The sequence below is a fragment of the Phocoena phocoena genome, chromosome 2, assembly GCF_963924675.1.
Source record: "Phocoena phocoena chromosome 2, mPhoPho1.1, whole genome shotgun sequence".
In the NCBI taxonomy this organism is placed as follows: domain Eukaryota; kingdom Metazoa; phylum Chordata; class Mammalia; order Artiodactyla; family Phocoenidae; genus Phocoena; species Phocoena phocoena.
This window is the reverse complement of record NC_089220.1, coordinates 122011465-122028333: the sequence shown is the minus strand read 5'-3', so window position 1 is coordinate 122028333 and position 16869 is coordinate 122011465. Positions and strand designations below refer to the sequence as shown.

General features: G+C 48.5%; 3 non-coding genes across 3 annotated transcripts; all 3 read right to left on the bottom strand.

Moving 5' to 3' along the window:
• Positions 1–9921: 9921 nt before the first annotated feature.
• LOC136119568 (small nucleolar RNA SNORD116) lies at positions 9922–10014 on the bottom strand. The gene has a single exon (XR_010655552.1). It is a non-coding gene; the product is annotated as a small nucleolar RNA SNORD116 (small nucleolar RNA).
• A 1937-nt stretch (positions 10015–11951) lies between these two features.
• LOC136119601 (small nucleolar RNA SNORD116) lies at positions 11952–12044 on the bottom strand. Its single transcript, XR_010655581.1, has one exon. It is a non-coding gene; the product is annotated as a small nucleolar RNA SNORD116 (small nucleolar RNA).
• A 2690-nt stretch (positions 12045–14734) lies between these two features.
• Positions 14735–14827, bottom strand: LOC136119594 (small nucleolar RNA SNORD116). Its single transcript, XR_010655575.1, has one exon. It is a non-coding gene; the product is annotated as a small nucleolar RNA SNORD116 (small nucleolar RNA).
• Positions 14828–16869: the final 2042 nt, after the last annotated feature.

Genomic DNA, 16869 nt, shown 5'->3' with positions numbered 1-16869 from the left:
AAGCACGTGCTGGGACGCTGCACAACACAACCACGCATGCCATGCGGGTCTCCAGAGGAGCCATGACCTCGTAGTACTCCAAAACCCTGGGGAATCCACAGCCCTCAGGCCACTCTGCAAGAGTAACAGTCAATCTACTCTTGAAGCCACTGGGCCCGTCTGAGGAAAACCTAATATTCAGTGGCACATCTTAGGGTGGGTGAACGCCTACCTTCCTGAGTCATCCAGGACCATGCTTAGCAACCGGCCCCCACCTCACTTTTCCAGTTCTCCTTAGCACCTCCAGTCATCAGACAACGTGAACGTCTTCTTGCCTTTCCTGACGGCCACCCCTCCCCAGGAACTGCACCTGAGAAGTGGACATAAATCACGCAGTCATCAGAATTGGACCGGGGTCCTCAGAGAACGTGATTCATGCCAATGTTTACCTGGGCTTGAGCCCAGACCCTGCTTACCAAGGACCTCTACCCTTACTGAGAACTTAATGTTTGTCTGACAGCACGACTGCAGGATGTTAGGAACGTACGTTGCCCGGCATGTGAGAGGGTCTATGTGTGTGTTCACGCGTGTGCGTGGGTGTGACTGTCACTGCTCACGAGGACGTGCTTCTGGGCTTCTTTGTGTTCCGCTCAAACTGCATCTTGGTCTCCGTGTGTCCCTGAGGCCCTCTGCAGAAACACCGAAGCGTAAAAGCCACAGTTTATACACAGAATGCTGGCATTGGACACAGACACCCCTGAATGGAGAAAGACCCCTTCAAGCTTCAAGAGGCTGAATGCGAACTCTGAAACCCGGAGGCTGTTGAAGTAGGCCACGGATTCCCGCTCTCCCACAGCCTAGCCTTGTGATCAAAGCACAAAGACCTAACCAGGCTTGCCTCCCGGCCGTGGGTGTGACATATACGTGGACCCGGAGAAGCTGCCAGCTAGTAGCATGTCTGATGTGCAATTGGGGCCACTTCCAGCACTCCCGGAGGCAAGACAACCTCTGCTGGTTGGGCCGACTCTGACCTGCAGCAGGCTCCAGGCAAGATGCAGCCCGGCACCACTCAAGGGGCTAACGAAATTCGGCCTATGTGCCAATTCTGGCCAACTAGGCCAAATCACTTTCTGTGGACCCATAGGAATGCCCACCACAGGAATTGGTGGGCTTCAGCAACCATAACTCTTGTTCAGAACCCACAGCCGAAACTAGGCTACCATCCCTGCCATGTTTTGTCAGCACCCACCCAGCAGGGTTGGCGGCCCTGAACCCTGAGGAAACGCACAAATCCTGGCCAGCCCCGTCCTCCGTGGCCTCCTCCTGCCCACGGGGCAACTCAACCCTATTAGAAGCCACAGATACCGTGCAAAAAGGGGGACACTGTACACCAGGGGTGAGAGATTGTAACATGCCTGCTTTGATGACACTGACCCTACCCCACGGATCCTGGCACTTCTCCACTGCCACAGTGACACTACCGAGGACCTCACAGAGACCAAAGGCACTGTCCCCGAGAACCAAAAACAGATTGCCAACGGAAGACCTCTGCCACTCAAGGGGACCTGGACACTTCAAAGGGCACAGTGCCTGTCTGCGGCAGCGTACCCGGCATCGCAACAGTGTCCGCGTTGCTGTTCCACCAACAGACTTCTCCAGATAAATCTCTGGCTCTTTGAAATTCCTGCGAGGTTTTGTGGGAAGATGGCGGAAGAGTAAGACGCGGAGATCGCCTTCCTCCCCACGGATACAACAGAAATACATCTACACGTGGAACAACTCCTACAGAACACCTACTGAAGGCTGGCAGAAGACCTCAGAGCTCCCAAAAGGCCAGAAACTCCCCACGTACCTGGGTAGGGCAAAAGAAAAAAAGAAAAAACAGAGAAAAAAGAATAAGGACGGCACCTGCACCAGTGGGAGGGAGCTGTAAAGGAGGAAAAGTTTCCACACACTAGGAAGCCCCTCCGCGGGCGGAGACTGCGGGAGGCGGAGGGGGGAGCTTCGGGACCGCGGAGTGGTGCACAGCGACGGGTGTGGAGGGCAAAGCGGGGAGATTCCTGCACAGACGATCGGTGCCGACCGGCACTCACCAACCCGAGAGGCTTGTCTGCTCACCCGCCGGGGCGGGCGGGGCTGCGAGCTGAGGCTCGGGTTTCGGTTTTGGACGGAGCGCAGGGAGAGGACTGGGATTGGCGGCTTGAACATAGCCTGAAGGGGTTAGTGCACCACGGCTAGCCGGGAGGGAGTTCGGGGAAAAGCCTGCACCTGCCGAAGAGGCAAGAGACTTTTTCTTCCCTCTTTGTTTCCTGGTGCGCGAGGAGAGGGGTTTAAGAGCGCTGCTTAAAGGAACTCCAGAGACGGGCGCGAGCCGCGGCTAAAAGCGCGAACCCCAGAGACGGGCGCGAGCCGCGGCTAAAAGCGCGGATCCCAGAGACGGGCGGGAGACGCTAAGGCTGCTGCTGCCGCCACCAAGGGGCCTGTGTGCGAGCACAGGTCACTCTCCACACCCCTCTTCCACGGAGCCTGTGCAGCCCGCCACTGCCAGGTTCCCGGGATACAGGGACAACTTCCCCGGGAGTACGCACAGCGGGTCTCAGGCTGGAGCAACGTCACGCTGGCCTCTGCCGCCGCAGGCCCGCCCCGCAGGCAGTGCCCCTCCCTCCCCCCCGGCCTGAGTGCGCCAGAGCCCCCGAATCAGCGGCTTCTTTAACCCCATACTGTCTGAGCAAAAAACAGACGCCCTCCAGCGACCTACACGCAGAGGCAGGGCCAAATCCAAAGCTGAGCCCCTGTGAGCTGTGAGAACAAAGAAGAGAAAGGGAAATCTCTCCCAGCAGCCACAGAAGCAGCGGATTAAAGCTCCACAATCAACTTCATATACCCTGCATCTGTGGAATACCTGAATAGACAGGGAGTGATCCCAAATTGAAGAGGTGGAATTTAGGAGCGAGATCTGTGATTTTTTTCCCTTTTCCTCTTTTTGTGAATGTGTACATGTATGCTTCTGTGTGAGATCTTGTCTGTATACTCTTGCTTCCACCATTTGTCCTAGGGCTCTATCCATCCATGGTTTTTTAAGAAAAATTTTTTTTTCTTAATAATTAATTTTAATTGTAATAACTTTATTATACTTTACCTTCGTTCTTTCTTTCTTTCCTTCCTTCCTTCCCTCCTTTAGACAACGAATCACCCCAAATTGAGGAGGTGGTCTCTGAGAGCAAGATTTATGATTTTTCCCCCTTTACCTCTTTTTCTGAACGTGTATGTGTATGCTTCTGTGTAAGATTTTCTCTGTGTAGCTTTGCTTCCAACATTTGTCCTAAGGTTCTATCCGGCCCTTTTTTTTTCTAAATATTTTTTAATTCAATAACTATATTATACTTTATTTTATTTTTACTGTATCTTCTTTCTTTCTTTTTTCCTTCTTTCCCTCCTTCCTCCCTTCCTCCCTCCCTCCCTCCCTCCCTCCTTTCTTTCCTTCTTTGCTTCTTTCTTCCTTCCTTCCTTTCTTCCTTTCCTTCTTTCTTTCCTCATACTTCTACTAATTCTCTCTACATTTTCTCCTTCTTTCCCTCCTCCCTTCCTTCCTTCCTCCCTCCCTCCCTCCCTCCTTTCTTTCCTTCTTTGCTTCTTTCTTCCTTCCTTCCTTTCCTCCTTTCCTTCTTTCTTTCCTCATACTTCTACTAATTCTCTCTACATTTTCTCCTTCTTTCCCTCCTCCCTTCCTTCCTTCCTCCCTCCCTCCCTCCCTCCTTTCTTTCCTTCTTTGCTTCTTTCTTCCTTCCTTCCTTTCCTCCTTTCCTTCTTTCTTTCCTCATACTTCTACTAATTCTCTCTACATTTTCTCCTTCTTTCCCTCCTTCCTTCCTTCCTTCCTCCCTCCCTCCCTCCCTCCTTTCTTTCCTTCTTTGCTTCTTTCTTCCTTCCTTCCTTTCCTCCTTTCCTTCTTTCTTTCCTCATACTTCAACTAATTCTCTCTACTTTGTCTCCCTTTTATTCTGAGCCGTGTGGATGAAAGGCTCTTGGTGCTCCAGCCCAGGAGTCAGGGCTCTGCCTCTGAGGTAGGAGAGCCAACTTCAGGACACTGGTCAACAAGAGACCTCCCAGCTCCACATAATATTAAATGGCGGAAATCTCCCAGAGACCTCCATCCTAACACCAGCACCCAGCTTCACTCAACGACCAGCAAGCCACAGTGCTGGACAACCTATGCCAAACAACTAGCAAAACAGGAACACAACCCCACCCATTAGCAGAGAGGCTGCCTAAAATCATAATAAGGCCACAGACACCCCAAAACACACCACCAGACGTGAACCTGCCCACTAGAGAGACAAGATCCAGCCTCATCCAGCACAACACAGGCACTAGTCCCCTTCACCAGGAAGCCTACACAACCCACTGAAACAACCTTAGCCACTGGAGACAGACATCAAAAACAACGGGAACTACGAACGTGCAGCCTGCAAAAAGGAGACCCCAAACACAGTAAGATAAGCAAAATGAGAAGACAGAAAAACACACAGCAGATGAAGGAGCAAGATAAAAACCCACCAGACCTAACAAATGAAGAGGAAATAGGCAATCTACCTGAAAAAGAATTCAGAATAATGATAGTAAGGATGATCCAAAATCTTGGAAGTAGAATGGACAAAATGCAAGAAACAGTTAACAAGGACCTAGAAGACATAAAGATGAAACAAGCAACGATGAACAACGCAATAAATGAAATTAAAAGTACTCTAGATAGGATCAATAGCAGAATAACTGAGGCAGAAGAACGGATAAGTGACCTGGAAGATAAAGTAGTGGAAATAACTACTGCAGAGCAGAATAAAGAAAAAAGAATGAAAAGAACTGAGGACAGTCTCAGAGACCTCTGGGACAACATTAAACGCACCAACATTCGAATTATAGGGGTTCCAGAAGAAGAAGAAAAAAAGAAAGGGACTGAGAAAATATTTGAAGAGATTATAGTTGAAAACTTCCCTAATATGGGAAAGGAAATAGTTAATCAAGTCCAGGAAGCACAGAGAGTCCCATACAGGATAAATACAAGGAGAAATACGCCAAGACACATATTAATCAAACTGTCAAAAATTAAATACAAAGAAAGCATATTAAAAGCAGCAAGGGAAAAACAACAAATAACACACAAGGGAATCCCCATAAGGTTAACAGCTGATCTCTCAGCAGAAACCCTACAAGCCAGAAGGGAGTGGCAGGACATACTAAAAGTGATGAAGGAGAAAAACCTGCAACCAAGACTACTCTACCCAGCAAGGATCTCATTCAGATTTGATGGAGAAATTAAAACCTTTACAGACAAGCAAAAGCTGAGAGAGTTCAGCACCACCAAACCAGCTTTACAACAAATGCTAAAGGAACTTCTCTAGACAAGAAACACAAGAGAAGGAAACGACCTATAATAACGAACCCAAAACAATATAGAAAATGGGAATAGGAACATACATATCGATAATTACCTTAAATGTAAATGGACTAAATGCTCCCACCAAAAGACACAGATTGGCTGAATGGATACAAAAACAAGACCCTTATATATGCTGTCTACAAGAGACCCACTTCAGACCTAGAGACACATACAGACTGAAAGTAAGGGGATGGAAAAAGATATTCCATGCAAATGGAAACCAAAAGAAAGCTGGAGTAGCAATTCCCATATCAGACAAAATAGACTTTAAAATAAGGACTATTAAAAGGGACAAAGAAGGACACTACATAATGATCAAGGGATCGATCCAAGAAGAAGATATAACAATTGTAAATATTTATGCACCCAACATAGGAGCACCTCAATACATAAGGCAAATACTAACAGCCATAGAAGGGGAGATCGACAGTAACACATTCATAGTAGGGGACTTTAACACCCCACTTTCACCCATGGACAGATCATCCAAAATGAAAATAAATAAAGAAACACAAGCTTTAAATGATACATTACACAAGATGGACTTAATTGATATTTATAGGACACTCCATCCAAAAACAACACAATACACATTTTTCTCAAGTGCTCATGGAACATTCTCCAGGATAGATCATATCTTGGGTCACAAATCAAGCCTTGGTAAATTTAAGAAAACTGAAATTGTATCAAGTATCTTTTCTGACCACCACGCCATGAGACTAGATATCAATTACAGGAAAAGATCTGTAAAAAATACAAACACATGGAGGCTAAACAATACACTACTTAATAATGAAGTGATCACTGAAGAAATCAAAGAGGAAATAAAAAAATACCTAGAAACAAATGACAATGGAGACACAATGACCCAAAACCTATGGGATGCAGCAAAAGCAGTTCTAAGGGGGAAGTTTATAGAAATACAAGCCCACCTTAAGAAGCAGGAAACATCTCGAATAAACAACCTAACCTTGCACCTCAAGCAATTAGAGAAAGAAGAACAAAAAAACCCCAAAGCTAGCAGAAGGAAAGAAATCATAAAAATCAGATCAGAAATAAATGAAAAAGAAATGAAGGAAACAATAGCAAAGATCAATAAAACGAAAAGCTGGTTCTTTGAGAAGATAAACAAAATTGATAAACCACTAGCCAGACTCATCAAGAAAAAAAAGGAGAAGACTCAAATCAATAGAATTAGAAATGAAAAAGGAGATGTAACAACTGGCACTGCAGAAATTAAAAAAATCATGAGAGATTACTACAAGCAACTCTATGCCAATAAAATGGACAATCTGGAAGAAATGGACAAATTCTTAGAAATGCACAACCTGCCAAGACTGAATCAGGAAGAAATGGAAAATATGAACAGACCAATCACAAGTACTGAAATTGAAACTGTGATTAAAAATCTTCCAACAAACAAAAGCCCAGGACCAGATGGCTTCACAGGTGAATTCTATCAAACGTTTAGAGAAGAGCTAACACCTATCCTTCTCGAACTCTTCCAAAACATAGCAGAGGGAGGAACACTCCCAAATTCCTTCTACGAGGCCACCATCACCTTGATACCAAAACCAGACAAGGATGTCACAAAGAAAGAAAACTACAGGCCAATATCACTGATGAACATAGATGCAAAAATCCTCAGCAAAATACTAGCAAACAGAATCCAACAGCACATTAAAAGGATCATACACCATGATCAAGTGGGGTTTATTCCAGGAATGCAAGGATTCTTCAATATACGCAAATCTATCCATGTGATAAACCATATTAACAAATTGAAGGAGAAAAACCATATGATCATCTCAATAGATGCAGAGAAAGCCTTCGACAAAATTCAACACCCATTTATGATAAAAACCCTCCAGAAAGTAGGCATAGAGGGAACTTTCCTCAACATAATAAAGGCCATATATGACAAGCCCACAGCAAACATCATCCTCAATGGTGAAAAACTGAAAGCATTTCCACTAAGATCAGGAACAAGACAAGGTTGCCCACTCTCACCACTCTTATTCAACATAGTTTTGGAAGTTTTAGCCACAGCAATCAGAGAAGAAAAGGATATAAAAGGAATCCAAATCGGAAAAGAAGAAGTAAAGCTGTCACTGTTTGCAGATGACATGATACTATACGTAGAGAATCCTAAAGATGCTACCAGGAAACTACTAGAGCTAATCAATGAATTTGCTAAAGTAGCAGGATACAAAATTAATGCACAGAAATCTCTGGCATTCCTATATACTAATGATGAAAAATCTGAAAGTGAAATCAAGAAAACACTCCCATTTACCATTGCAACAAAAAGAATAAAATATCTAGGAATAAACCTACCTAAGGAGACGAAAGACCTGTATGCAGAAAATTATAAGACACTGATGAAAGAAATTAGAGATGATACAAATACATGGAGAGATATACCATGTTCTTGGATGGGAAGAATCAACATTGTGAAAATGACTCTACTACCCAAAGCAATCTACAGATTCAATGCAATCCCTATCAAACTACCACTGGCATTTTTCACAGAACTAGAACAAAAAATTTCGCAATTTGTATGGAAACACAAAAGACCCCGAATAGCCAAAGCAATCTTGAGAACGAAAAAAGGAGCTAGAGGGATCAGGCTCCCTGACTTCAGACTATACTACAAAGCAACAGTAATCAAGACAGTATGGTACTGGCACAAAAACAGAAAGATAGATCAGTGGAACAGGATAGAAAGCCCAGAGATAAACCCACGCACATATGGACACCTTATCTTTGATAAAGGAGGCAGGAATGTGCAGTGGAGAAAGGACAGCCTCTTCAATAAATGGTGCTGGGAAAACTGGACAGGTACATGTAAAAGTATGAGATTAGATCACTCCCTAACACCATACACAAAAATAAGCTCAAAATGGATTAAAGACCTAAATGTAAGGCCAGAAACTATCAAACTCTTAGAGGAAAACATAGGCAGAACACTCTATGACATAAATCACAGCAAGATCCTTTCTGACCCACCTCCTAGAGTAATGGAAATAAAAACAAAAATAAACAAATGGGACCTATAGAAACTTCAAAGCTTTTGCACAGCAAAGGAAACCATAATCAAGACCAAAAGACAACCCTCAGAATGGGAGAAAACATTTGCAAATGAAGCAACTGACAAAGGATTCATCTCCAAAATTTACAAGCAGCTCATGCAGCTCAATAACAAAAAAACAAAAAACCCCATCCAAAAATGGGCAGAAGACCTAAATAGACATTTCTCCAAAGAAGATATACAGAATGCCAACAAACACATGAAAGAATGCTCAACATCATTAATCATTAGAGAAATGCAAATCAAAACTACAATGAGATATCATCTCACACCAGTCAGAATGGCCATCATCAAAAAATCTAGAAACAATAAATGCGGGAGAGGGTGTGGAGAGAAGGGGACACTCTTGCACTGCTGGTGGGAATGTGAATTGGTTCAGCCACTGTGGAGAACAGTATGGAGGTTCCTTAGAAAACTACAAATAGAATTACCATATGACCCAGCAATCCCACTACTGGGCATATACCCTGAGAAAACCAAAATTCAAAAAGAGTCATGTACCAAAATGTTCATTGCAGCTCTATTTACAATAGCCCGGAGATGGAAACAACCTAAGTGCCCATCATCGGACGAATGGATAAAGAAGATGTGGCACATATACACAATGGAATATTACTCAGCCTTAAAAAGAAATGAAGTTGAGCTATTTGTAATGAGATGGATAGACCTAGAGTCTGTCATACAGAGTGAAGTGAGTCAGAAAGAAAAAGACAAATACCATTATGCTGACACATATATATGGAATTTAAGGGGAATAAATGTCATGAAGAACCTAGGGGTAAGACAGGAATAAAGACGCAGACCTACTGGAGAACGGACTTGAGGATATGGGGAGGGGGAAGGGTGAGTTTAGACAGGGCGAGAGAGAGTCATGGACATATACACACTAACAAACGTAGTAAAGTAGATAGCTAGGGGGAAGCAGCCGCAAGGCACAGGGATATTAGCTCGGGGCTTTGTGACAGCCTGGAGGGGTGGGATGGGGAGAGTGGGAGGGAGGGAGACGCAAGAGGAAAGACATATGGGAACATATGTATATGTATAGCTGATTCACTTTGTTATAAAGCAGAAACTAACACACCACTGTAAAGCAATTATACCCTAATAAAGATGTTTAAAAAAAAAAAAAAAAAAAAGTCCTGCGAGCCTCACGGGCCGGACACATCATGCCCTGTGGGAAAAACAATTTTAGCTTTGCACATTCCCAAACAAGGTAACAAAGTGCCCAAAGGGCATGTACGCATAACTCACCTATCCTCCAGGAGAGCGGCACAGACACATCAGCATATCTATTTTCTCTACGTCCTGCAAGACACCCTTTGGGCGTCATGCCTCCGGCAATGGGATCACAGCTCTACGCAGGTTACCTACCCCGCTCCTCACTGTCCCCTATGCCCGAGAGAAGAAACGTGCTGGACCTCAGACTCGATGAGGAGACGGTAGAGTGTTCTCACTCATTTTGTTCAGATTTTCCAAGGAATGCATACAAGGGTGTCATCATCGATCCAAGCACGTGCTGGGACGCTGCACAACACAACCGCACATGCCATGCAGGTCTCCAGAGCAGCCATGACCTCGTAGTACTCCAAAACCCTGGGGAATCCACAGCCCTCAGGCCACTCTGCAAGAGCAACAGTCAATCTACTCTTGAAGACACTGGGCCCGTCTGAGGAAAACCTAATATCCAGTGGCACATCTTAGGGTGGGTGAACGCCTACCTTCCTGAGTCATCCAGGACCATGCTTAGCAACCTGCCCCCACCTCACTTTTCCAGTTCTCCTTAGCACCTCCAGTCATCACACAACGCGAAACTCTTCTTGCCTTTCCTGACAGCTACCCCTGCCCAGCAACTGCACCTGAGAAGTGGACAGAAATCACGCAGGCTTCGGAATTGGACCGGGGTCTGCAGAGAACGTGATTCATGTGAATGTTAACCTGGGCTCGAGCCCGGACCCTGCTTCCCAAGGACCTCCAGCCTTACTGAGAACTCAATGTTTGTCTGACAGCACGACTGCAGAATGTTAGGCACGTACGTTGCCCGGTATGTGAGAGGGTCTATATGTGTGTTCACGCGTGTGCACATGTGTGACTGTCACTGCTCACGAGGACACGCTTCCGGGATTCTCTGTGTTCCTCTGAATCCGCATCATGGTCTCCGTGTGTCCCTGAGGCCCTCTGCAGAGACACCGAACCGTAAAACCACAGTTTATACACAGCGCGCTGGCTTTGGACACCGCCCTCCCTGAATAGAGAAAGACCCCTTCAAGCTTCTAGAGGCTGAATGTGAACTCTGAAACCCGGAGGTTGTTGAAGTAGACCACGGATTCCCACTCTCCCACAGCCAAGCCTTCTGACCAAAGCACAAAGACCTAACCAGACTTGCCTCCCGGCCGTGGGTGGTACATATACGTGGACCCGGAGATCCTGCCAGCTAGTAGCACATCTGATGTGCACTTGGGGCCAATTCCAGCACTCCCAGAGGCAAGAGGACCTCCGCTGGTCACGCCAACCCAGACCTGTAGCAGGCTACAGGCAAGATGCAGCCCGGCACCACTCAAGGGGCCAACGAAATTCGGCCTATGTGCCAATTCTCGCCAACTAGGCCAAATCACTTTCCGTGGAACCGTAGGAATGCTCACCACAGGAAGTGGTGGGCTTCAGCAACCATGACCCAAGTTCGGACCCCACAGCCGAAACTAGGCTACCATCCCTGCCGTGTTTCGCCAGCACCCAGACAGCAGTGTTGGCGGCCCTGAACCCCGAGGAAACGCACAAATCCTTCCCAGCCTCGTCCTCTGTGCCTCCTCCTGCCCACGGGGAAACTCGACCCTACTGGAAGCCACAGACATCATGCACACAGCAGGACACTGTACACCAGGGATGACAGACGGTAAGCATGTATGCTTTGATGACACGGACCCTACCCCACGGATCCTGGCACTTCTCCACTGCCACCGCGGTGCTACCGATAACCTCGCAGAGATCAAAGGCACTGTCCCCGAGAACCACAGACAGATTGCCAACGGAAGACCTCTGCCACCCAAGGGGACCTGGAAGCTTCAAAGGGCTCAGTGCCTGTCCACGGCAGAGCACCTGGCATCGCCAACAGTGCCCACGTCACTGTTCCACCAACAGACTGCTCCAGATAAATCGCTGGTTGTTCGAAAGGTCTGCGTGCCTCACAGGCCGGCCGCATCATGCCTTCTGGGAGAAAAACTTTTCCCTTTGCACATTTCCAAACAAGGGAACAAAGTGGCCAAAGGGCATGTTCGCATAACTCACCTATCCTCAAGGAGAGCGGCACAGACACCTCAGCATGTCTATCTTCTCTACGTCCTGCAAGACACCCTTTGGGCGTCATTCCTCCGGCAATGGGATCACAACTCTACGCAGGTTACCTACCTCGCTCCTCACTGTCCGTACGCCCGTGAGAGGAAACCTGCTGGACCTCAGACTCGATGAGGAGACGGTAGAGTGTTCTCACTCATTTTGTTCAGATTTTCCAAGGAATGCATACAGGGGTGTCATCATCGAAACAAGCACATGCTGGGACGCTGCAGAACACAACCGGGCATGCCATGCGGGTCTGCAGAAGAGCCATGACCTCGTAGTACTCCAAAACCCTGGGGAATCCACAGCCCCCAGGCGACTCTGCAAGAGCAACAGTCAATCTACTCTTGAAGCCACTGGGCCCGCCTGAGGAACACCTAATATCCAAAGGCACATTTTAGTGTGGCTGAACGCCTACCTTCCTGTGTTAACCACGTCTACGCTCGGAAACGTGGGACCGCCTCACTTTTTCCAGTTCTCCTCGGCACCTCCAGTCGTCAGCCCACACAAACGTCCTCTTGTCTTTGCTGACGGCCAGCCTTGCCAAGCAGCTGCCCCTGAGATGTGGACAGAAATCATGCAGGATTCAGAAGTGAACGGGCGTCCTTAGGGAACATGATTTATACTAACATATACCTGGGCTGGAGCCCTGAACCTGCTTCACAAGGACCTCTGTCCCTTACCAAGAACTGAAAGTATGTCTGACAGCATGACTGCAGGAACTTAGGCATGTACGTTGGCCTTTGTGTGTGAGGGTGTATGTGTGTGTTCCTGCGTGTGCGCGTGTGTGACTATGACTACGCACGATGATGTGCTTGTGGGTTTCTGTGTGGAACTCTGAATCCCCGTCTTGGTCTTTGTGTGTCCTTGAGGCCCTCTGCAGTGACACTGAATAGTAAATGTCGCAGGTTATACACAATCCCCTGACTTTGGACCACCCCACTGAATGGAGAAATACCCCTGCCAGCTTCAAGAGGCCATATGCTAACTTTGACCACCAGAGGCTGTTGAAATAGGCAACCGACTCCCGCTATCCCTCAGCCATGCCTTCTAACCAAAGCACAAAGTGTCGAGGAGACCTGCCTCCCAGCCGTGAGTGTCACATCTACATGGACCTAGAGACCTTGCTAGCTATTAGCACATCAGATGTGCACCTGGGGTCACTCCCAGCGCTTTTGGAAGCAAGGGAACCTCCGATGGATGGCGTTGACAATGACCTGCTGCTGGCTGCAGACAAGATGCAACCCGGTACCTCTCAAGGGTCTAATGGACTTCAGCCCAAGTGCGACTTCTCGCCAACTAGGCCAAATCACTTTCCGTGGACCCGTTGGAATGCCCACCATGGCAAGAGGTGGTCTTCAGTAACCATGACCCAGGTTCAAACCCCACGGTTAAAACTAGGCCACCTCTCCGGCCACATCTCGGCCAGCTCCCCTCTGGCAGGATTCAGCGCCCTGAATCCCGAGGAAACACTCAAACACTCGGCAACCTTGTCCTCACTGCCCTCCTCCTGCCCACATGGCGACTGGACCCTACTAGAAGCCAGAGATAACATGCGAATACGGGGACACTGTACACCAGGGAAGACAGACCACAAGCATTTCTGCTTTGATGACGCCGAACCCACACCATACATCCTGGCACTTCTCCACTGCCACAGCAAAACTTCTGAGGACCTCACAGAGAAAAGCACTGTCCGCGAGGACCACAGACAAACTTCCAACGGAAGACCTCTGCCACACGAGGAGACCTGGAAGCCAGTAAGGGAAAAGTGGCTGTCAAGGTCAGCGCACCTGGTATCACAACAGTGCGCCCATCTCTACCATGCCAACGGACTGCTTCGGATAAACCTCTGGCTGTTAGACAGGCATCCGTACCTCATGGGCCGGCTGCGTCACGCCTTCCGGGAAAAACACTTTCGCTTTGCACACTCCCAAACTAGGGAACAAAGTGGCCAAAGGGCATGTTAGCATACCTCACCTACCCCGAGCAGGCCAGCACATACTCCTCAGCATATCGATCTTTTCTAGCTTACGCAAGACACCCTTTGGGAATCATTTCTCCGGCAACGGGATCACAAGTCTACACAGGTTACCTACCTCATCGCATCCACGTGAACCGCCAAAGCCATCCTCTCCATAGGCAGGTGATGCCAGCCCATCACATACATGACAAATCCTTGAGAAGCCGAGGCCAGAGCCTGCAACCCAATGATGACAGCCCATGCCACAACATCACGTAGGACCTGTCCTTATCATGCCTTACCTTCCTGTCCAGACCATCAGCCACGACGCAGGCTTAAATGCAACACTCGGATCTCACCCCACTCCACGATGACCCACGGGGGGAAAACACTGTGCCAGGAATTGCAATACAGGAGCTGACAAGCGCAACACCGAGGCCTAATCCATCAGCCCCCTTGCGCCGATGCCCAACGTCAGCCCCCACACACCCACTGCTCCAGCCCCACTGGGCACTCAAGAACTTCACCATGACAAACGCAAAAACAGGGAGGGCCACAGGCCTGGCCTGAGTCTCCGGGCTCCAACCAGGGAAGCTTTCTCATTTTGGCTTCCAGAAAAAACACCCAAAGCGGCACAAAAAAACCATGACACTGGCGAAAACATACCTCCCAAGCTGCAAGCTCACTGCACCTACCTCAGCCCACACTCTGACTCTGAACATCAGGAGGTGAGCCTGCCCCCTCACATTCCCTCATCGGCCTTTCAGCAGGGACCTGGGATTCATAGACGACCCAGTTTATGTGCAGACACGGTCCACCCTCAGACAGAAACCTCTCCAATGCTGGAGTACTGGGTGGTATTTGCATGTATGTCAGGAGGGGATGATGACCCTCACTCCTCACTGTGCCCTAACCCCGAGAGAGGAAACGTGCTGGACCTCAGTTTCGATAAGGAGACTGTAGAGTGTTCTCACTCATTTTGTTCAGATTTTCCATGGAATGCATACAAGGGTGTCATCATCGATCTGAATACATGCTGGGAAGCTGCAGAACATAACCAGGCAGGCCATGCGGCTCTGCAGAGGAGACATTACCCTGGAGTACTCCAACAGCCTGGGGAATCCACAGTCCTCAGACCACTCAGCAAAAGCAAACATCAATCCACTCTTGCAGCCTTTGGGCCCATCTGAGGAAAACCTAATGTGGCATGGCACATCTTAGGGTGAGTGAATGCCTACCGTCCTGAGTAATCCAAGGCCATGCTCAGCAGTATGCGCCCGCCTCACTTTTTTCAGTTTTCCTTAGCTCATCCAGGCATCAGAGTACGTGAAGGTCTTCTTTTTGTCGAGAGCCAGCCTTGCCAAGCAAATACACCTGAGAAGTGGACGGAAATAACAGAGGCTTCAGAAGTGGACCGAGGTCCTCAGGGAACATGATCCATGCGAATGTTTACCTGGGCTTCTGCTCTGAACCTGCTTCCCAAGGACCTCTATCCCTCACCGATTATTGTTTTGTGACTCACAGCATGTCTGCAGGACGTTAGGCATGTACATTGGCCAGTGTGTGAGACGCTGTATGTGTGTATTCACGCGCGTGGGCGTGTGCGACTGCGACTGCGCACGAGGACGCGATTGTGGGTTCCTGGTGTGCCTCTGAAAACGCGTCTTGCTCTCTGTGTGTCCCTGTGGCCCTCTGCAGAGGCCTCCAATAGTTAATACCAGAGATTATACACAACACCCTGGTTGGACTCCCAACAGAAAAAGAAAGACCCCTGTGAGCTGCAGGAGACTTATGAGAACTGTGACCCCCAGGAGCTGTAGAAATAGGCCACAGACTCCCGCTCTCGCATAGCCATGCCTTCTGACCAAAGGACGAACCTAGATGAGACCTGCCTACCGGCCGTGGGTGTCACATGAGTGTGGACATGGACATCCTGCCAGCTAACAGCACATCTGATGTGCACTTGGGCCACTCCCAGTGCTTCCGGAAGCAAGGGAAACTCCTATGGGTGGACTGAAACCAACCTGAAGATGGCTACAGGCAAGATGCAGCCTGGCACCACTCAAGGGGCTAACGATATTTGGCCCAAAAGCCAATTCTCGCCAAATAGGACAAATCACGTTCTGTGGACCCGTGGGTATGCCCACCACGGGAAGTGGTAGGATTAAGCAACCATAATCCAGGTTGGAACCCCACAGCAGAAACTAGACCATCTTCCCGGCCATGTCTCGCCAGCGCCCAGCCGGCAGGTTTCTCAGCCCTGAACCTGGAGGAAACGCTCAAATTTTTGAGAGCCTCGTCCTAAGTGCCCTCCTCCTGCCCTCAGGGCAACTCGACCTTACCTGAAGCCACAGACATCATGCGAACATGGGGTCACTGTACACCAAGGAAGACAGGCCACATACATGTCTGCTTTGATGACGCCTACCCCACCCCATGCATTATGGCACTTCTCCACTGCCACAGCGACACTACTAAGGACCTTGCAGAGATCAAAAGCACTGTCCCCGAGGACCACAGACAGACTTCCAACAGAAGACCTCTGCCACGCGAGGGGACCTGTAACTCTGAAAGGGCATAGTGCCTGTCCATGGCAGCGCACCTAGCATAGCAACAGTGTCCCCATCTCTGCCCCGCGTAAACTTCTGGCTGTTCGAAAGGCCTGCATGACACACGGGCCGGCCGCGTCATGCCCTCCAGGAGAAAAACTTTCACTTGCACATTCCCAAACAAGGGACAAAGCGGCCAAAGGGCATGTTCGCATAACTCACCTATCCTCAAGAAGAGGGGCACACACGCCTCAGCATGTCTATCTTCTCTAGGTCCCGCAAGACACCCTTTGGGAGTCATCCCTCCAGCAACGGAATCTCAACTCATCACATGTTACCTACCTCACCGAATCCTCATGAACTGCCAAAGCCATCCCCTTCATACGCAGCCGATGCCAGCCCACCACGAACAGGACACATGCTTGGGAAGCCGTGGCCAGCATCTGCAACACAATGATGACAGCCCATCCCACGACATCACACAGGACATGTCCTCATAATGTCTTACCTTCCTCTCCAG